Here is a 23159-nt window from a genome sequence, read left to right on the forward strand (position 1 = left end):
AGTATGGCACCAAGAGGAGCTTGACTTGTGCTGCTAAGGTCTACCAGGAAGGGGGTTCTCAGAGATGCTTAGAGACCCCTCCCTCCTCCCCCCACCCTGTGGCTCTGAGGATGTGAGGTTGCTGGGAGGTTAGGAGTTAATACCTCATTTTTTCTCTCCTCCCTCCCCCTTCCCATCTCTTGGGTTCATCTGTAAAAAATAAAAAGTGAAGATAGATCTGATCATCTGCTGAGCAGAGAAGCTGCCTTTGATCTGAGCTGTTCCTCCTCTTCTTTTTCTCTATGGGTGTCTCTCTTTTTAACCCTTTTTCCTGGTGGCTTCTGGTTGTGTTTAAGGAACCACATAATTTGCCTGGGAAGATGCATCAGTAACCTTCGATCACACAGGCGGGATAGGGTCCTACTTTGCAGAGCTGCCAGGGGACAGTCCTCTGTCTCAAAGCATCTTCTATTGGAAGGGCTGTGTCCAGTCCAAGTCCAGTTTGAAGATAAGGAACCCCAAGAAGGGAGAGCAGGAGGGAGTCTTGATGTTCCCCATCTTCAGTGGGTACCTGGGTGGCAGACAGGCACTCAGCTGGTCACCTGCTCACAGCCTTCCCAGCCCAGCCCACCCTGGTGAGATGTATTGTATTTCTATTTCAATCATAGTAATTCTTTATAAATTTGCATCTAGACATACCTATAAGCATATACATATTTTATGCAATTCTGTGTGCCCTTTTGTTCTTCTTGTGGTTGGGCATTTGTGACTTTTTGGCTATGTGACACCTTAAGGTGCAGTGTAATATCTTAGTGCATAAATACATTTAAAGTGCTGGAAGTTGGTTTGGGGGCAGCAGAGAGGATCCAGGATGCATGATTCCTGCATGTTTCTTTACAGTGCTAAATAAGAGAATTCCTCTGAGCATGTACAGAGAGTGGACAAGGACTGCTGGCTGCCATGAACCTAGGGTTGGAGGGAGATTATTTTGATTAGCAAGCTGTTAGCTTGTTTGAGTGCCAGCACCTGTTTGTTCATGGTGGTTTTTAGGAACTAAGCACTGTGACAATGAGATGAGTTTCCATCATATTGTGTTTTTCGCAGTTCTAGAAGAAGCCAAATAAAATATACCCTTGTCATTGCAAATGTGTACAAACCTACCAGTACAAATGGTAGATTGACAGTACAAGCTTATATATGGCTGCTCAGAAGTGAGCCCCATGGAGTTCAACAGAGCTTTCTTCTGGGGAAGAGTGTATAGGATTGCACTCTAACTTGTTCTTTCATTCAAACAATCAGGGCAAATGAACAAATTGCTTTGTGCATGACTAGTCTCTCCCATTCACCTTTTATACCCACTCAGCCAGAGGTAAGCTCCCTTGAACTCAGTGGGATTCACTTCTGTTCTGAGTAGCAGGCACATCTAGAATTGCACTGTAAAGCTGTGCCTTTGCACTTTATTATGTTTCTATCTCACCTTCCCTCCATGGAGCAAAAGGAGACAGATTGTGCCACTTTCCTCCCTTTACCTGCACAACAACCCTGCAAGGTAGGTGAGGCATCAGGTCTCTAGCCCAAGGCTGCCCAGTGAGCTTCATAGTGGAAGTGGGGAGACCTTGGCTCTCCCCAGTCCTAGTCCAGCATTTCAACCACTGTGCTGGACTCACCCAGATCAAACTCGATCTTCTGAATGACCTGGCCACGTCTGTACCAACCTCTGTACCTCAAATAAAATAAAGTAAAAAGTAAAAAAGCAAAACAGAGAATGGGTTGATGTGGAAGGAGAGCTTTCCAAGAGCACCTCTCTCAATGCCATGCAAACACCAGAACCACCTTTTGATTGCCACAGCCTGCAACGTGGTCTCTGAAACTTGATGGGAGTCTTGTGGGCCACTGGGTAGCCAATGTAGAAGCGGCCTGTGTAAGGGCACCAATGAGTGGAATGCTGAAGGAACATCTATTCCACCATCCTCTTCCAGTACATGGTCTGGCTTTTAGATCCTCATAGTGCTTCATTCCTAAATCAGGAGATGCCACCAAGGCCCCCACTGGCCTTGAACTGACTGACTCCCTTCCACAAACGTTTGAGTCCGTGATTGCATCCCAGGTTAGGGTGGCCACTTATGCATCACCCCCCCCCCAATGGAAATGCATCCTCAAAATGAAGAGAAAATATGGCACAGACTTGCAAAAACCCAAACCAAAAGGTGTATATGAACTTAAATGTATGGCTGTAGATTTAGAAATGCTTACCCTAATTTAATAAGAAATGTTGTACATCTTACCATGGTGGGAAAGACTATGAGAAGCTGAGTTGTGTGTGCTGGCTCAGTCCACTTTCCAGGTGCTCCCTGTTGATGGGAAACTTCTAGTTTAGCCTCCCTGCCCCCAGCGCTCTCCCTTCGTAGGAGTCTTTATCCTATAAACCAAAGTTGGATGGGAGTGGCCTTCAGATCAAGGACTGTCCTCTCTCAAGTTGGACACATATCTGGAGTTTGATTGCAGGGGGGTGGAAGTGGGAAATATGATCTGCACATGCTCAGGGATACTATCTTCCTTACTTTACATGATCCAGGGTTGAACTTCTGCATTGGTCCAATGCTGGCTTGACATTGTCAAGGGCTGTGGTTTGGAAAGCACCTTCCTGGGTCAAGTTCTGAGGATGTTTGACAACCATCTGTATGCACCCAGGTGTGTATTGGAGAGCCAGGATGGTGCAGTGGTCAAGAGTGTCAGACTAGAACCTGGGAGACCAGAGTTCAGATCCCCCACTCAGCCATGAAGCTCACCAGGGTGACCTTGGGCCAGACATGGCCTCTCAGCCTAACCTACCTCATAAGATGGTTGTGAGGATAAAATGAGGAGGGGGAGAAACATGCACACCACAATGAGTCCTTTGGCGAGAGTGAGAAAAAGCTGGTATGTGAATGCTATAAGTGTGAAATGTGAAGCAGTGCTTCCAAGGAGACACCTTCCCTCCAGACCCTGCGTGGATGCTCATAATCCTGTGAGCCGTCTCCTCCTGCAGACGTCTCTGGATCTAGAGGAGCACTCAGAGAGATAAGATAGTGAAGAGAGGCAGACAGGGGGCTTTGGCACTGGCCCGCCATGAACCTGTTTTGCCTTTGCTCATTGCAACACTGTGCAACAGTGAACTTGCTGTGGTCGCACCATTCCCTGCTGCTGCACTTCTTCTTGACCAGGGAAACAGGGCCCTGCCACTTTAACACGGGATCCCCCTTTAAGTGACTTTCCATTTGCTGCGCGCAGAGTGCTGAGAAGTGTGGTTTTACAGATATCTTTTGAATTGTGAGCTACAGAGCAGTAAGAAAGAAAGAAAGAAAGAAAGAAAGAAAGAAAGAAAGAAAGAAAGTCTTGCTCAACCACTGTTGTAGTACTCATCATCCTTCCCTCCCTCCCACCAGGCTGGCGGGGAATGGGGGAGGCATCCTGGGGCAGAGGGATCCTCCTGACTAGTCACTTGGCATCTGTCCTTTTATGTGGGCCGAGGAGTAGATGGGAACACTGCGATTCAGAGGCCCTAGAAAGCAGTTTAAACACAGGTCAAGCAATCTGTGCCTTAAACATACCAATAAGAAGACCCTGAAGGAGATAAATGGTCAGTTAAATTGTGTTTATTTTGTCTCCCTCACCTCCCCAGTGTTGTAAATTCCAGATGTTTTTACTTTGCTCTTACTGGTTCCCCTCTGTTTTTATTTCCTTGCTTGACAGTGTGACCTAGCAGTTAGAATTGTCAAGCCGGGAGTGGGGAGACCTGGGCACAAACCCTCACTGAGCCACAAACCTGCCTGGCTGACGTTGGGCCAGCTGTTAAGCTGAACCCACCTGACAGGATTGTTGTGAGGAAAAAAGGAGCAAGGGGCTATGTCTGCAGACTGGAGCTCTCTATAAAGGACAGGATAAAAATGTTGGCCTGCCATGTGTCAGTGACTTTGTCATTGCAAATCTTGTGCTGAGGAGCAGGGTCGGGCTTGATGACTTTAAGGACCCTTCCAGCTCTATAATTTCACGATTCTGTGATCATCGACCCGTCCCCCTTTCCTGGCCAAAAGAGAAGTGGCAGAAACTGCTCACTGCAAAAGGCCCATTTGGGCCTGTTTCCTCTTTAAAAAAGAGAAGGGTGGACTCTTTGCCCCTCATAGATCAGGTGTGCTTTTGTGGTGTTGTGTTTCGTGGCGGTGGCATGCACCCAGGGTTTGTGCGTTGCTGGCAAGAGCCAAGTTCCCACCAGCTGGAATGTGTCATAAATTACTTGAGGGTTGACCAAAATTAATTTTCATTTTATTTTCATAATGTCTGCTGCTGGAAACTGAGCAGGCAGCTCGGCGGAGGCAGCGGATGAGGCAGAGGGAAGGGTTCTGTTTCCTCACTTAACTAGGATTTGCCTTCCTCCCCCTGACAAACGGAAGGCAGCCCTTTCAGCCTCTGGATTTGTGAAACTTTCTCCGAGTGCCAGCTCTGCTTAGATGGGGGGACTTCTGAGTGTTAGTGGGAGAAATCCGAGTCTTTAGCTTTCTGCTTAACTCTTTCGAGGCTCGGCTGCCTCTGTGCACCACCTTTTTAAAGGAAGAATTGGCAACATGCTTGAGGATTTGGCAGGGAACACTTGGAACTGGATTTCACCATGGTTAGGCCTGATCTAGCAAAGGATCAGACATTTTTATTCATTTGTTTATTTCAGAATTTATATGCTGCCTTTCAGGGCAAAACCCTACCAATAATGCAATAATGGAGAAATACAAAACTTGCTAAAACTGGTTGCTTTTTTGCTTTTAAAAGGGAAAAGGGTGAAGGGAAGGGCCATGGCTCAATGGCAGAGTGCCTGCTTTACATGCAGAATGTCTCAGGTTCAAGCCTTGGCATCTCTAGGGAGGGCTGGGAAGGAACCCTGCCTGAAGTCCTGGAGTTCTGCTGCCAGTCAGTGTAGAAAATGCTGAGGTGGATGGACACAATATACATCTGATATTTCACCTGCTTTCATTATAGGGCTGATGTGTTTAAACTTTTTGTTAGGTCAGGACTGTTGCTTAGTGCTTTGCATGCAGAAGGTCCCAGATTCAATTCCTGGCATCTCCATGTAGGAGGGGAGAGACTCCATCAAGCAAGGCCTCTTTCCACCTGCCTTGCCCCACCCTCCAGCCCTAGGAGTCCTCATAAGGGAGCTGGTCCTGGAGGAAGAACTGTGAGGGGAGAGACTCTATCAATCAAGGCCTCCTTCCACCTGCCTTGCTCTACCCTCTAGTCTCTGCTTCTTAATGTGTATTGTATTATTTTATGTACTGTGGCTTGCGGTTGTTTTATGGATTATAGTTTAGATATTATTTATTGTAACTGTTGAGTGGATTTCTGTTTAACTTTTATATGTTGATATTATTATTTTATACTATTCTAATGATTGTTGAATGTTACTTTTTTGATGTAGGTTGCCTGTTTTAAAGTTATGTTTTATTATCACATTTTTGTATTGCATTAGATTGTTATAAGATGTACATTTTTTGTTTCTTCAGCTTGTAAACTGCCTTGAGTATTGTAAGATAGAAAGACAGTGTGCAAATTAAAAATGATGATGCTGAGGACAAGCCTGAACCCCTGGAGAGCTGCTGCCAGACCCTGTAGACAGTACTGGGCTAGATGGACCAGTAGTCTGATTCTGTATAAGGCTGCTTCCCTTTGTTGCTAGGCAAAGTTTATTATTTCACAGACGCATACAGAGAACTTACAGTGGACTGTGCCCTTCCATGCTTATTAAAGCATCTCTCTACCAAGAATGGGCAATGTTGGAGCAAGGAGATGCAAGCTGACAGTCAGCTTGATGGCCCAGTAGTAGCAGCACATTCAGAGCCACCCTCCTGACACTGTCATTGCTGCTACTTACCTGGATGGGGTGGGGCAGCAGAGAAACCAAGGCCACATGGTTGCACCGGATTACCCAGCAGCAATCCTGCCATGCAACCACCTCCAAGGAAGTAGCAGCAAGCTGGTGTTGGGAGGACAGCTTTGCTCCACCCCCAGACCACTACTGAGATGGAGACGGGTATGGCTCAATGGTAGACACCTGCCTTGCATGCAGAAGGTCTCAAGTTCAATCCCTGGCAGCTCCAGGTAGAACTGGGAAAGATTCCTGTCTGGAACACTTGCAAGCCTAAAACCCTGACAATACTGAGATAGATGGACCAGTGGTATAAAGCAACGACCTACATCCCAATGAAGTACAGCATGTAGATGGCTTTCAATGGCTTTTAGACAACTTAAAGGAGGATAAGGCAACCAATGGCTACTGACCCTGGTGGCTGTGACCTGCCTCCACTGTTGGAGGCAGCATGCTTCTGAATACCAGTCGCTGGAAACTGCAGGAGGAGAGAGTTGCTGTGGCGCTCAGGTGCAGCTTGTAGGCTTCCCATTGGGGCACCTGGTTGGCCTCTATGAGGATGATGACGGGTATTTAAAATTCTGCAATTCACAATTTCTCCTTTAAAGAACATAAGATATTATTGCTAAATAACATGGTGATTTTTTAAAAAATGCATAAAATTAACACTGAAAAACTTTTGCAATAACTAAACTTTGTAAACCTTAAACTGGGCAGGCCGCAGGTCAGGTCTTCCTGTTATATACCTGCTAGGATTGACAATGCATCTGACCTTCACCTGGATTTCATAGCTCTCCTGACAAGTGCTTTGGTCTGTTACAATCCTCTTCTCAATTAAGTAATCAATTTTAATCTAGAATTTAAATTCTCAAAACTTTCCTATTTGTTAATTCAAGCAAGTAAACTACTGCTCTCACTTCATTACAAACAGTATTTCTACCTGCAACACACTTGCAATTAACCAACTAGAAGGATTACTGTTAATAGCACCAGTTTTTCTATAACTTGATATTGCTGGATAGTTTTGATGAACTGCAAAAGCATTTTAGTTTGCTTTCTGTTGCTACCCTGGAACTTTTCTTTATTAGTGCCACTTTGTTTTGTACGATTCATTGCAAATGAAGGAAAACAACTTTTCTGCTTGTATATGTTGATAATATAATTTTGGTTACTGAGGACAAACAAGATTGTACAAAAACAAGATTGGGTGCAGGCCTGGCCAGGACATAGGCGTCCTGACTGTGACAAAGGTGGCCTGTGTGCTTGCTTGCTTGCTTAACAGCTGTTGGGAACTTCAAGGTCCCTGCTCTCCCTTCTTATGGTCTTTGTACTGGACCTGGAGACTCCAATAGAGAGCATTCCATGTCAAGAAGAAGGGCAAGTATCAAATATCAGGGCAGGGGCAGGTGCTACACGGAGCAGGGCCTTTTCACTGGTGGTGCCCATTGTATGCCTCACTCTTCCCAGACCTGCTCTCTTTTGGCCTGTATTTTGGAGCTTTATAATTTAGGAAGACCTTGGAAGAACTGGTTGACAAGTCTTATTACTCGCTGACGTATGAGCGGATTTTATTTGCTGCTATTCTGGGCTTCTGGTGCACCAGAGTTTACATCAGCCAGGATGCCAGAAGGGATGCTGTTTACGAGCTTTCTCCATTATCTACATCAGGGGGTGTTCAGTCAACAGTACAAAGGCTGAGCTGAAGCATTCCCTGCTGGTTACCTGCTTTCAGCAATAGGGGTCGCTGTTTCGTAGCACCCAATTGAGTGCTATGCTGTTTCGTGGCACCCAATTGTTTTCGTAGCGCCCAATTGGTCAGATTCTAGAGCTCGAAATTCACGAAATACAGAGTCCATTCATAAAACACAGTGCCCCCCTTCCCTCCCCCCATAACAAGTCCTTGAGTCTGTACTCTGAATAGTGACACCAGGGACCTAGAAGATGCAGGGCTTGTCAGTCCAACCCCTGCAAGTCTCCTCAGGGCTGACCTTAAGGCAATTGGAGCAATTGGGCCAAATTGGGCCCCGCGTGCCGCTCCTAAGGGGTCCCCGCACGGGGCAATCTAGATGGATTTTATATAAGATTTTCAGACTTTGGCTATGAACTGGGGCCCTACAAAAAAAAAAAAATCAAGTTGCGCCCCACTGCTTCAAATTGGGCCTCACTGGCTAGCCCTGAGTCTCATAGTTGCTGGGCCTGAGTTGCCCTGCCCTTGCATGAAGTCTTGGGTTTAAAATTTTGGGAGAGGGGAGACTGTGGCACTGGGGAGTGGGCAGGCTGGCAAGGCCCCCTAGATTTAGAGGCCGTAGGCTTAAGCCTACTTAGCCTTATGCATAAATCCAGCACTGACTGCCAGCCCCACTGTGGCTTTGCCCACACCACTACCGTTGCCACCATTGCACCGTTGCCCTCCATGCTAAGGCTGCGCCTTCACTGCAGCATTGTGGGGCCAGTGTAGCTGCGAGCAAGGGTGTAGTTGCAGCAACAGGGCCAGAAACAGCACAAGTGCAATGACAGGGGCAGAGTTGGAATACCCTCCAACATTTCCCAGACATTCAATGAAGCTGAATGTTGGACAGACAAGAGAAAGTCCTTCCTTCATGCAGTGCATACTTAAACTGTGAAATTTGCTTTCTGCAGGAGGCAGTAATGGCCGCCAACTTGGATAATAAGTTTCTCAAAGGCTACTACTCATCATGGCTCTCTGAGCGCTCATTCCCTCATCCCCATGCCCAATCTGCACAGACCTCACCCACTTGATCTCCATGACTTCTCCTTCCCTCATCCCCATGCCTGATCTGCAATTTCAGATATTGTGATATATCGGAATATTGTGATGTTTAGCTGCTAATATATCACAATGTTGAAAACCAGATATCACTCAACCCTAGTCTGTTTTTTATTATACCTAAAATCCTTTGCTTATTAGGGGCTACCCCACATTTTGTTCAAAAAAATGCTTTGCAGAGGTAACTATCGTAAGAGTTAACAAAATTTTCAAAAGTAGGGGAGTCTGTGGCTTAGCTGTTGAAAAAACTGGGGGTCCTCAGTAATTAGCTAATTGGGAACCACTGCCCTAAAGTGAAGCCCCCAAGCAGGAACTGAGTGCAATAACCCTCTCCTCACTTGTGATTCTCACCAATTGTTATTCTAATTGTCTTCTTTTTGCCTTCAGCCTAGTGCAGAGAGCATGGTGGCTGCTTCCTTGGTGGTGCTGAAGGGGCAGCTGCCTGCTTTTCAGTTGCAGGAGAGGTCCAGGCAGGGCACATCTCTACCATTCCATTGATTTGGAGACTTATAAGTAACATGAATGAGAAGTGAAAGCAAGCAGGGTGGGGGAAAGCAAAAATGCCTTCCTTGTGCATTTCTTTTCTCAAACAAGACCTAAGAGACACCCAATAAAAATCTGCAGACTGTAGAAAACAGACCACTCGTTCAGCAACCAACCACCTCCTTTGTCCTGCCATGAACTCAATATATGGGCTTCATTTGTCTTGGGTTGCTGACTAGCGGCTTCTGATTCAGGCAACCCAAATCCCACCAGCCAGGAACACAGGAAGAGGTCATATATTTGTCTGTATACCTCTTCACATAGCACATAGTTAAACTAGGGAATTCCCTCCCACAAAGTGTACTGTTGGCCCCCAACTAGGAAGGCTTTAAAAGGGGATAATTCATGGAGGGTAAGGCTAGCAATGACTACCAGCCATGATGGGTATGTTCCATTGTTGGAGACTGGACGCCTTTGATTACTAGTTGCTGGGATTCACAAGTGGGGAGAGTGCTGTTGTGCTCAAGTCCTGCTTGCAAGCTTCTCCCTGGGGCATCTGGTTGGCCACTGTGAGAACAGGATGTTTGACTAGATAGGCCTTGTCCTGATCTAGCTGCAGGGCTCTCCTTGTTTTCTTATCTAGACTAGATATTTCTCCTTTGATTGGCAGGGTTGCTACTCATGAGCCTTGTACGGTAACTTGAGACACTAGGCAGCGATTGAACCTGGGACCTCTTGCATGCAAAACAGGTGCTCTGTCACACTGAGCTGTGGTCTTTAACTCCATTTTCCCCTCTGCAGTGCTAAGGCTCTTCCCGTATTGTGCTGAATATTTGTAGAATGAGATTGTAGTGCAAAACTGTTCTCTGTAATCTCCCATGAAGGTCACTTATTGCCAGACAGCAGAAGCCTGATTGTGCGATACCAGCCGCCTTAATAGCTGCTTCCAACATTACCTTTTTCGCTTGTCATTTTTCAAAAGTGTGTAGGGAGGTGACTAGGCATAACCCACCTTTGTAAGCACAGGAATCATCCAATGTAGGTATGAAGCAGGCATTAGGTAGACCTTCTCTGGAGTTTGTGAACAGGGTACTTGGATCAGTTCTAGTCAGTTTCATTTGTCATCCACCGTGCAGTCAGTGCAGATTCCTCCAGCAAAGCTCTTGAAGGAAAGTTCCTGGAAGCTGGTTTGCAAAATGAAATATTAGCATATTGCTCTTTGCAAGGAGCTCATCTGTGCTGTTGAAAAGCTGCCTTGCAAGAGATCTAGCAATTCAGGGCTGCACAAAGTTCACTTCACAAACTGACTTCTCAGGAAGCCCTTGACTATGATGGTTTAAAGCAGGGCTAGCCCAACACGTTTTGGCACCTGAGGCAGACACAAAATGGTGTTCCTCTCCCCACCAGGGAAGGATGGAGTCAGGGAAAATCTACATCAGGAACAAGGGTGAGGAAGAAAGAAAGACTGACATTGGGATCTGTTGCCCCTGTGGACCCTGCTGCTTAGGGTGGTTGCCTCACCTTGCCTAATGGGTGAGTCAGCCCTGGCTTAAAGATAAAACTGCAAATTAAGAAAAGTTAGTCCAATTGTATATTTTGCATACATGCATGCAGATTGCAGAGTTCAACTGTTTGGCACAGAATTCTGAGTGCAGAATTTGAATGTGTTCAATATGCAGTCATGCCCACTGAGCCGTTCTCAAATTTTACAGGGCCAGGTGTTGCCCCCCTAGCTTTTTGCAATGCCCTCTTTCTGCTATTGGTTTAGAAGGCTTTGGGGAACATGATGTGCCTGCTACCTGTAATCCAGGCTTCGGTGTGTGCCTGCACTCCCACTGCCCAGCGCCACACCATGTCTTCCTGTGTTCTTGCACCTGTCTGCATTGATTTCTTTTCTCAGGCTGCCAACTCAGAATTCCAGATCTACCCAAGTTCAGTCAGTGCCTGACTGATCCCCCATTACCTACTGTTTTGAGAGTGCAACAAGGGCTCACAATTTTTCTAACACCTTGAAAAGTCAGGGGTTGGAGTTTGTAGATTTCACAAAGACCTTCCACCACCTTTCCCCCACCCGCTATTTAAAACATGGCTCTAGGGTACTTCCAGTTGTACGTCAGTGGTAGAGCATTTGCTTTACATGCAGAAGGTTCCAGATTAAGTCCCCAGCATCTCCAGAGAGAGACCCACATTTGAAACCCTGAAGAGCCGCTGCCAGTCAGTGTAGACAATATTAGGCTAGATGGTCCAATGGCCTGATCTGTATAAGGCAGCTTCCTATGTCCCTTTGCCAACCATTCCATTACAGTGTTTTAATGGGTCTGTGTAGAATGCAGCATAGAGGCCGTGTGGTCTCTGGGCCGTAGCACACAACGACCCAGTGGAGGTTTCAGCGGAAAAACCTTCCCTCAAATGAGCTGAGTTCCAAACAATTCTTCATTATCTCGTTTTCCTGTCGTTCAGAGCTGCAAATCGCTTTGGCTCTAAATGGTTGAGGATGATGAGTCATATTGCAAGATGGGGTTTGGCGTTTTTAATGATGCTCTCTGGGGTTTTACGCCCCCTCCCTTAATAGTGACTTCCTGGGAAATCTGATACAGATTTTGCATCTTTGTTATCGTAAATGAAACAAAGGAATTTTCTTGTGTCGGTGCGGGTGGGGGTGGGGATAGTGAAACAAAACAACCTCCTTCTTCCAACTTCCTCTTGGACTGAAGAACTGGGCTGGTGTTCATGAGCATCTCAGTCTGATTCTCATCTCTCCACCCACCCAAACCATTTGGGCCCTACAACAGTGGAGGTCTTCTGGGAATGTTTGGTAAGATTTTTCCCTTATTGAACTCTGCAGGCTCTATCAGGCCTTCCGACATTTTGCAAATGAATCGCCGAGCCGTAAAAGTTGAAGCAGGCTTTGGAGGTCATCTTGACCAACCCGTTGCTCAGTGCAGAACCCGCAATCTCAGCGGCAACAGAGAACAGAGTCTGCTCCATCTTTTGTGAGAGGAAAGCTTGTTTTGCAATGCAAACTGTGGTGATGTAGTGAGAGGGGCTCTACCTGGATTCTGAAGTGACCTCAACAGAGGGCAAAGAGTTACCGTAAATTCCCCAACCTCTACAATGAGGCCTGATATGCTGTGTGTGTGTGTGTGTGTGTGTGTGTGTGTGTGTGTGAGAGAGAGAGAGAGAGAGAGAGAGAGAGAGAGAGAATAACCTAGCTTTCAAGGGCAAAACTCTGCACAATTAAGGCCACATGTAATTTGGCTCTAAGACTGTATACATATTCTCCCTTTCATTCTGCATCAAGCATTCCCACCACTGGCTTAGAAAGTAATGTATACATGGTGTTAGCCACAATCCATATCTATCCTATATCTTTCCTGCTGTTTCTTGCAGAAGTCTGAAAGATTTGGTTGAGATTCTGCCTTTTTCCTGACTCCCAGATATCCCACTGATATGACCTCTGTTGGTTTTCTGCAGATTGAAAAAGCATTGTGTCATTAAAGGTTTTTCCTTTTTTGGTGGAGGGAATTAGGGCAATGGTAAAATGTCCCTTTGGAAAAGGAGTGTTTTCTTCCAGCTGTTTTTGAGTGGCAGATTTATTAAGCCCCCTCTCCATTGCAAATAGCAATAGCATCTTGCTTTGTCACACCCCCAGGGGTCAACAGGCATTTAATTGCCAGCCTGTCAACCTGTCCTATTTAATGAGCACCCTTCTGACTCATGTGCAGGTTTAAAAGCATATTTTGTCAAAGATGTAGTGGTAGATTTTGAAGTGCAGAAGCTCATCATGACAGCTCCATAGCAACACACTCCAAAGGAGCGTCCAAAAACTCTACAAGCTGTGTTGCTCCATTATTACGCACATCCATGCAATCCTTAAAGAGCATCAGTACATATAATCCCCAGTTTTTTAGTATCAGCATGGCTGCAATCCCGTGCATAGTAAACTGCTTTGGCTGTAACTTCTGATTGCATAGAGTCAGGGTACAAAACTCACCACGTTTTAAACAAAGATCTTCTGCCAGTTGAAATCCAATCTGTAGCTTTTAATTAGAAATGTGAACAATTTTGCAAAGAAGTGTTTCCATTTCAACTGCTAGCATGGGGTAGGAACCCCATCAAAGGAAAGGAAAGAAGTAGCCATCCCCTGCTTGGTTGTTTTGCTCCTTCCCTGACTTCCTCTGTGCTAATCTGTCATGAACAGTAAGTAATAAAAAGTGAAAGCCTTACCATCACCTCATTCATTTGCCACGGCACTGGAAGAGGTATCAGTCAGTTAGTGTGACACTGGGAGATAGCACTTTACAAAAAAAGTTTCAGAGTTGCACACCTCTGCCTTCCCCTCCCCTCCACTATACTACTACTCTGCCTTGGTGACAGATTAGGTTGTGTTGTTCTGGGGGTCTCTCACTTGGGCCTTGAGGAAATCCCTCCAAGGGCCATGGGATATAAGGTAGCACAGATTCACCTTTTCAGCAGCAAAGGGAAGCCAGCAGTCCTCTAATGGGGAAAGAAGCTTGCTCAGATCCACCCTTGCCAGCTGACCCTGAGCTAGTTGACTGCAGACCAATAAATCACTCATATTTGTGCTTCCCCCCTAAACAAAATCCTCCTTTTTTTCTTTTTTAGCAGCAACAAAGCCTTGAACTGTACTTCAAAGTTGGGTTTTCGGAGAGAGTTGCATACCTTTTTAAAAATAGCTTCCACCCATTGCCAAGTGCTAAATGAGTTGCAGGGAGATGAGGAGGGGGTGAGGGAAGATGAGTTCTTTCACATGGCGCTTTAATACAACCAGTCTGGAAGGGGGCTGTGTCACAGTCTTTCTTTTTCTGTAACCTAAAGCTTAGAAAGTTAATGTTTAGCTGCCCCATCCCACATATAAAGAGAATTCTACAAATGTACTGATTTTGTCATTTCCATGCCATGGAATCATATGGTGGCAGTGGCTGATGGGGTGCCATCAATTGAAACTAAGCCAACTAACCTATTGCAGCCCTTTGATGTGCAGCTTGTGAATCTGGCTCTGACTTTACCTTTTGCAGCCACACACAGAGAGGTGCTTGTTGAGTAGGAAAACTACAGAGTAGTCTATTATAGGAAGTACATAACTTGTATAGAAAAAGGTTCCTAGTTCTCACCTAACTGATCTAGAGAAGGCAAAGGCACCAATGCTTGCTCCTTTGTTCTCAGAGGGCAGATCCAAGGTGACCTCTCATCGAGGTCTGGGAGAAAAGTGTGAGGAGGAGCACCTATGCATGTCTTGCTGCTAAGTTCCTTAAAGGAAAAAGGAATGCTGTTGGACACACACTCTCTCATGTCCAGGGTGGGGCAGGTAACCAACAGAAGTGAATACTTCTGGCTTTGAATAAGGGCCTTCAAAACCAACACCGGCAAATTGCTATCTGCCCTCAGTGAAGCTTGGCTCCCGAGGAAGAGGGAGACTGCATTTAAGTCTGGGAACAGCTCTCCCAGCCTGCCGCCTGCTTTTCTTGGAAGGCTATGCTGTACTTATGTAGGCTAGTATGTTGAATAGTAATTAGAATCTCATCCTGGGCTCTCGGCGGATGGCTTTTCCATCTGAGATGTTGACAACATGGACGAATGAGCTACCTATGCCCCTTGAAGCCAGAAGCTTTCCAAACAAGAGCAAGAACAAGCCGGATCTCCTGGGGGTGCAGATGACTCTTAAAGGGCTGGTCTGGGCATGTGGGTGCATTGCCTGGCTTCCCATCACTAGGGTTCTCAGCATTTGATGACTTGTATCTGATGGTATAGCTTGTGCATCATTGGGGAAGGGCCATAGTTCAGTGCCTTACGTGGAGAAGATCCCAGGTTCAGTCCTGTCAATCAGGTAACATCCCTTTCTGAACCCTGGAGAGCTGCTGCCGCTGGTCTCCATTGCAAGCAATTCTGTGATTCATGGACCATTGGTCTGACTTGGGTATAAGGCGGCATCTCCTAAATTCCTAGAAAAGTCCAGGCAGGATCTGCAAAGGAGATGATCACATAATGCATGGCAGTGGGAGGGCTGTAGCTTAGGAGGAAGGGCCATAGATCAGTGGCTGAGTATCTGCTTTGCATGCAAATGTTTCCCAGATCAATCTCCAGCATCTCCAGGCAGGGCTGAAATCCTGGGAGAGATGCTGCCAGTCAGGGCAGGCAGTTACTGAGCCAGTTGTCCTAAGGGTCTGATCTGGTACAAAACAGATGAGATTATTCCCTCTGTTCAATTTCCATTGTCTCAAAGGTTTGCTCTGCCTTGTGTTCCCAGTACTCATGAAGTAACTAGGAGGATTTCTTTTCATGAATTGTAGACTGCACAGCTCTCCGTTCGTGGACATATTTGTTCTCTGCTGTATTACTCATACATTAATAAAAACTGCAAAGAGAGAGAAAGAGAGAAACAGTCTCAGTGGGACTGAGCATACGATCATATAAGAATTATATTTTGTGTGGTGTTTTATGAATATGTACACACTATCCTGCACTTTGGTAAAGCAGCACAAAATCGATCAGTGTGCACAACTGTGCATGTGTAAAACTGTGCATCTGTAAACACCACACAAAAAGGACCTTGGTGCAGTTGTGTATATCATTACCTTAAGATTCCAGGCTGCAACACCTTGAGCCAGTTGTGTGTCTGGTATGTGCACAACTGAGCATGGATTAGTGGAGGACCTAGGGGTGAAAAGGTCTCCCTTGGCATGCCAGATGTCTCCAGTCCTGCATGGTTAGTGTAGTGGGTATTCATGAGTGTACTATACCCACCATCCGTATATTTGTGGACTAGCTCAGAACCAGCTCTGTGCCCACTCTAGAAACACATCCACCCTTGATCGGACTCAGGTCTGTAATCTGTTTGAGAGGGAAATCCAGTGCATCCATCTGTCTCCTTTTAACAAAAACAGAGACCCCGTTTTCATGCTGCTTGCTGCTAGTGCAAGTTGCTATTCTTCAGGACCTCATTTCCTCCCAGGGGTCTTAGCAGTGTAATCTTTCCCCTAGTCCACATGTAAGACCATGTAATATGCACCCTAATATTAGAGACACAGCTGCCACTGAGGCATATTTTGAACTGAGTGCAAACATACTGGAGGCAGTAGCCTTTTTACGTTGTGGCATCTTTAAGCAAAAAAATGAAAGTCCCCTTGGTGTTTAAATCAGAGGAGGGCAGGGTAACTGCAGAATAAATGAATACAGCAGGCAGATGTTAGAACATAGCCTCTGTTGTTATGTAATATTGGGGTACAAGGCTTGGGTCCTGCTCCTGGGTAACAGAATTGGTAGGTGTTACAGAAGTATGCCCCATTGTTCATTTGTGAACTGTCACAGTGTCTGCACATCTGTTTTCACATGCACAAGCTTAACATCAATCAGCTAGGGTGACCACTTATGCATTGCTAGGAAAGTGGAAAGGTATCACACCCCCCCAAAGAAAAGAGGGCACAGATTTGCATAAAAAGTGTGTGTGTGTGTGTGTGTGTGTGAGAGAGAGAGAGAGAGAGAGAGAGAGAGAGAGAGAGAGAGAGAGAGAGAAAGCGAGCAGATGTACTTAGGCAAATTTAGAAATAATGACTATAGAAATAATGACATCTCACTGTACTTGAGATTATTCTGGGACCTGGTGACCAGTCTCTGCCAGCTCAGACTGCTGTCCAGGTGTGGCTAACTGTTGATGTGCAACTTCAATACCTCTGGTGGTCTGCCTTCTTAGGGATTTCTAAACCAGACTTGGATCACAGACCTCTTCAAATAGAGGACTCCTTTACACAGAGGGCTTTCTACAGTGAAGTAGGCCGCAGAAAAAAGAGCAGCATTTTAGGTGGTAAGCTCTAATCATAGAATCATATAATTATAGGGTCAAGAGGGATACCAACGGTCATCTAGTCCAACCCCACAATGCAGGAATCAAACATCAGTACTTCCTGAGTTCTACCCACAGGACAGAGGGCCACGCAGCTGGCTGAATTTCAGGTGTTAACCTCAGAATGTGCTGATGAAAAAAGCAGTTCTGCCATTGGGGCCATGTGAGTGTAGGAGGAATCAAGGAAGAGCTGGGCACAGGAAAACTCACCGTGCCGTTTTGACGTGCACAAACAACTGCTTCTCCCCACCCGCCATACTGATGGGGTGACGCCCTGGCCTGTATCTGTTGTCGTCATCCTCTCACACTTTCTCTCTCACTCTCCAAAGGTTCCCCTTTGCAAGCCCACAGGCTGAGGCAGGATGCCCAGATGGAATGGATTAAACATCTGCTCTGCTGTAGCCTCTGATTAAGACAGTGTGCTGATGGGGGGCTGCGGAGCTGGAGGAGAAGACAGTAGCTTGATGATCAAAACAGCAAGGCTGGATTGGGGTGGAAGAAGGCAGCTGCTAGAATGACCAGGTTTGCCATCGCTTGAAAACCAAACTCCTGGTGCCAGCGTGCAAGGCATGTGGGCAGAATGTGTAGCTTTGGGGCAGGGAAACTTTGTAATTTTGATTGGTCTAGGATAGGGGTGAGGGAGAGATTTGATTCAGTTCACATTTAAAGGTGAAACCAACCACATGTGCACTTTCTGCAACAATACATGAACCAAAATACAGTCATTCGTGGAATTTTGCTCTTCTCCAGATTTGGCAATGCAGTTCTGCAGCCAAGTAATATGTGCATTAAACTGTATATATTCCTGGAATTAAACTGCAGAAGTGCATTATATTAGAGAGAACTGCTTGACAAAAATGTATATATTAGGAAAAATGCACACTAAGATTTAATGAATTTTCACAATGGGTTTTTTTTAAAAAACACGCACAAAAACACAAACTGCTATGGGGATCTGGAGAACTAAACTTAAGATTGGAAAAATGAGAAACTGAGAGAAACCAAAATTCTCCTAACACTGTATGCACATTTTTATATGCAATTGTGCCTAACAAACACATTTTGTAAAGCAATGTCACCAAAAGTAAGCCACTTTTGTATGTTATTTTCTTATCCATTTTCGTACGCATTACTTTGCTGTAGAATGGCATTGCAAACTTCAGAGAAGTGTGAAATTTTGAAAGGGGGCTGTGTTTCACTTGGTGCATTGTGTCAGAAAGTTTGAATTATGAAGGTCCTCCTTTAAATGTGAACTGAATCAAATGTCTCCCCTTCCCTATGCATGAAGTAACTACCTCCCTCTGCTTCATAGTAGGGGTAGGCCTCTCCCTCTCCATCTCCCCCACCCTCCCAGATGAATATTTTTATGTCTCTGTACTATTTCCGACTCACTCCATCACACTTTTTGGAGGGGAAGCTCCAAAGCCCTGAATGTTCTTTTGTCTTTCCTTTTAGGGAAGGTGCACTGGTCATTTGGGTTGCTCTTTGCTGCATCCACCTGACTGCAAGGGCAAGAGCCTGATGTATGTACCGTATTTTTCGCCCTATAGGACGCACTTTCCCCCCTCCAAAAATGAAGGGGAAATGTGTGTGCGTCCTTTGGGGCAAATGCAGGCTTTCGCTGAAGCCTGGAGAGCGAGAGGGGTCGGTGCCCACCGACCCCTCTCGCTCTCCAGGCTTCGCGGACCTCTCCGCAAGCAGCGGGAGCGTTCCCGCTGCTTGCGGAGAGTTGCCTGCATGCTGAAGCCTGCGCGCGCTGAGATCAGCGCATCCAGGCTTCGCGGACCTCTCCGCAAGCAGCGGGAGCGCTCCTGCTGCTTGCGGAGAGTTGCCTGCATGCCGAAGCCTGCGCGCGCTGAGCTCAGTGTGTCCAGGCTTCGCGGACCTCTCAGCAAGCAGCGGGAGCCAGTGCTGGGCTCCCACGGCTTGCAGAGAGCTGCCTGTTTGGGGGCTGGGGTCGGGGGAAGCTCGGGCCTCCCCCGCCCCAGCCCCGCGCCTGGGGGGAAAATAATTTTTTCCCCTTTATTTCCCTCCCAAAAAACTAGGTGCGCCTTATGGGACGGTGCATCCTATAGGGCGAAAAATACATACATGTCATCCGAGCCAACTTGCAGTGCCTAACTGTGGCCAGCAGGGGATGTCTGCAGTGATCCAGCAACCCTTGATGAAGCCCAGTAATAAGTGCAATATATACCAATGGCATCCTGTCTTTTTGAAAAACCCTTTTCTTTTTTCTTTTTGAATAGGTGATACAAAACTCACTTTTATTGTCATAGATCTGTAATTCCCTGAAGGTCATGTCCTTTTGTGATTCAGTGCTAAAAAACATTGTGGCATTTCTCTTAGCGGGTATTTTTGCAAGGAGCGAGTTAGATTCTGATTGTACGTTAGCGTTTCTCTGTCAGTTGCTGGCCAGGTCTTGCATTACTAATGGAGGTCAAAGAAAGTTCAGGAAGGGTGGAGAACCCAGGATTCTTTTCTGTTTTACCTGGTGAAGAGTCTTATGTGACTCACAAAATTATGTATTCATATTGCAACAGAAAGAAATATATAAGGTATCACCACAGCCATTTTGCATTGATTAGTTTGAACAGTGGCAAAACTAGCAAATCTTGTCTGAACAGACTGCTTTCCTCCATTTACATGCCTGAAAATTAGCCACCTTAGCATTCTGCCTGACAAAGACTTCTGTGTAACTCAAAAGCTTGCAATCATCAGTCTACCTAATGATAGATATCACCTTTCTCCTCTTTCCTCCAAGGAGCTCAGGATAGGGTACCTAGCTCTTCCCCAACTCATTTTATCCTCTCCATTTCAACCCCAGTGGGCTTTGTGACTAAGCAGAGATTGAATCTGGGTCTTCTCAGTCCTAGTCTCACAATCCGACTTCCACACTATGGATTTAAGGGGATTTTCTTTCAGTTTTGGGATCTAATAACAGACAGCTGTTAATTTATAGCCTAGGAGTGCACTTTTCATATATCTTCTGTCTCCCCTGCCTCCTTAATAATGCATATTTCAATCAGCGTCTTGTCGCCGCTGCTCATGTCTCTTAACTTTGATTTGGTGGTTTCCTTGTGCTGACCTTCTTCCGAAGTGTAGTGGCTGAGATTTTAATAAGACCAAGCAAATTATAGATGCCAAACGGTGGGAATTGGTTAAAATATTAGCCCTTTGCTTTCATGGAATTGTTTTTATGCTGTAGACAAGGTCCCTGTGGGGCTATAATAACTTGGTTCTCAGGACTTTGCTCCTCTCCAGACTCTGCTCTGCAAGTTTTCTCTACTTGCCAACAGGTTCCAGTGGGGGAAAGTTGACCTGCCTTGCACCTACTGCTCATCTTTTGTGGCAGAAGCCCAAGGCCTAAAGGCTCTGTGTCTGGGGGCCCTTTGTCAAAAGCCTGATCTCAAGGGCAGCTTGCATTTCTCGTTTGCATTGTATCCATGTTGAATCAGAAGCAAAGTTCAAATTTGAACCCAGGTCTCGCCAGTCCAGATCCAGCGATGCTGGTCTTCCACGGGTGGATCATCGCCTGACTTAAGGTGGGCCAGGCTCTGGTAGGAACACCAGTTTATTTTTTGTTTGTTGGTATGTTTTTAAAAAGAAGCATCAACATGGAGAAAAGTGAATGCAAAAGAGAGAGAGAAAGGAAGAGGACTGGACACCAAACTCCTTTACTAAAAAGAGTTTCAGCAGGGGTATGGCAAGCAGCGTCAATTAACTTGTAGAACTCATTGCCACAGGAGGTGCTGATGTATTTTTTAAAAAGGGTTAGGCATATGCTTGGAAAAAGATAGTCAAGTCAAGTCATTACTTGATCGAATGACTTGTATGATCAGTCAGTTTCCAGATGGGTTCCAGACATGCTCATCTCTTTTAGCAAACATGACAAGTGTCTTGTCACACCTAAAAGATTGTTAGTTATCACCATTGCTAGTCCTGCTAAGAGTAGAGCCTTTGAAGCTAATGAACATGAATGGCTTAGGTTCATTAATTTCAGCGGGTTTACTCTGATTAGAACATTCTTTGATACAACTGTGACATAGTTATTACAGCAAATGTGTTTGTGGACAACAGTCCTCTTCATCAGATGCATGGTGTGAGATCCTCAGTTGTGTTGCCTATGTATATAGATAAGTTTTTGCGGGGTGTGGGGAGAGACTGTAAACAGTGATATCAGAGGGCCTTCTTGGTAGCTGCCCCCAGACTTGGGAATTTGGGAACTCCTCGTGAGGCTCGACAACTCCCTCCTTCATTGTCCTTCCACTGGCAGGGGAAGACTGTCTTCTTCCAACAGGCTTTATGTAATTAACAGTGACCATTAAAAAAAACCCCAATTGTTGGTAACGCAGATTAAGGTATGTTTAAACTGGTGATGAAAAATTCAAACATGTCAGCAGATACGCATATTTAAGTCATGTCAGGTGTTCAACTCAGGCTGCAGTCTTGTAGGTCAGACTGTTGAATGCCTGCCTGCATGAGCTTCTTGTCCTCCACCCTGGTCCTCTGAAAGTTGCATCTTCCTACCTCTGGTATCTTGCCTTGCAGTTTTAAAGACATTCTTTGAGCAATCTTCTAACTTGTAACTCCCTGGGGAAACTCTGTGGAAAGGTCAAGTATTTATTTTGGATTATTTCATTGCAAATGCCCCAGCTAGCTTGGGCCGCAAAACTACTCTACTTTTTCTTCTTCCCCTGAGAGATTACCAATTTACCCTTGTCACTGAACATTAGCATTTGCTTTGTCAGCCCTATCATCTCAAGCTGACAGTTCATTAGAGCCTACCCCCCCTGCCCCCCCCCAGCAGCCTGCCTGGTCCTGCTGTTCATTTGCTGCTGGGACTTGGGAATGGGGCAAGGAGAGACTTAGGAACAGCTTTTGCTGGCAAGGTGGAATGGCATGTCCGAAAATCCTTTTCAGTAGCGGCTCCTTGCAATCGGAAACATCTGTTTAAAAGGCAGCCGGTGATAGCTTTTAGGCTAACGAAAATGAAAGGCTCCCTAGGTAACTGCTCTGTATGCAGTTATCATTCCTACAGCATCTAATGTGAAACATGAATTATGTGCAAGCGTCTGATTATTGGCATTTCTCGTGGGCTCCTGTCAGGCAGTTCCTTTGCTTGGATATACAGAAGGCTCATTCAATTATGGAACCGCCTCCCCAGGGTGATCTCCACAGTAGCCCCGCTTGAAGGAATCCATGCCTTCCCTTAAGCTTCTGAGTTCAACCCTGTGTGTCCCCCCCCCCACTTCACCCCCAACCATTGTCAGCTTTGATTTGCAGCATGATTCCTGGCATCTGTTTTTCATATGAGGTATTTTGAATATGGAGAGCCTGCTCTCACTGCTGCTGCCACTGCTGCTACTGCCCAGACCTATTCAACTGGGCAGTTGGAACAGGGCTGGCACCAAAGTTAGGGATAGCCAGGCATCTGCCAAGGGGCCACACCCCAGCTCCAACAGTCCACCCCCCCCCGGAAACCGGATCCTGCTTTTCACCATAGCAACCTGCAGCCTTATTCATCCACCTCTCACCTTGACTCAGATAAGGATGGTGGGAAGAAGGAGCAAAGTGCCTATGTCCACTTTGGTTGAAATGTCTCTGCCTAAGCCAGGACCCTGATGGGGATGCAAATCAACCCTCGACAGCCTTCCTAACTGATTTGTCCAGATCAGCTGAGGGTGGTGTGTGTGTGTGTGTGTGTGTGTGTGTGTGTGTGTGTAAGAGTATGGGGTGACCAGAGTCACCACTAGCATGTGACCCCTAGAAGGTTTGAATGTGGCCAGGGGAAAAAAGCTAATCACCTCTGGACTATGGCTCCAAAGGCCAACAGTATATGGTAAAAAATTAAGAAAGGGGTCCCCAAATGCATGTTTGGGTTAAAGGTGGTCCGTTTATTTGAAAAGGTTGAAGACTACTGTTCTGTCTAATATACCATGAATATGGCTCACTGAGTCCTTACTGGTAAAGAGGTAAGAGGCGGTTTCCATTCTGACCTGTATTCACAAACACAATCACAACCAGCATTGTTTCCATTCTGCTGCAGTTCAGTTTCCACCAAATTCTACATTATACATTTCACTGTCTGTTAAAAACCCACAACAATGGTGTGAATGAATACCAATATTTGCTGGACCAATTTTCATTCCTGACCACAG

At 45.9% G+C, this 23159-nt stretch overlaps 1 protein-coding gene across 2 annotated transcripts in view; it reads left to right on the top strand.

Annotated features, from left to right (window-relative positions):
- The window catches only part of ZNF469 (zinc finger protein 469), a 245244-nt gene that overhangs the window by 174472 nt on the left and 47613 nt on the right, over nt 1-23159 (top strand). The gene's annotated exons all lie outside the window — the stretch shown is intronic.

This window comes from Podarcis raffonei, chromosome 8 (assembly GCF_027172205.1).
Source record: "Podarcis raffonei isolate rPodRaf1 chromosome 8, rPodRaf1.pri, whole genome shotgun sequence".
Lineage (NCBI taxonomy): Eukaryota > Metazoa > Chordata > Lepidosauria > Squamata > Lacertidae > Podarcis > Podarcis raffonei.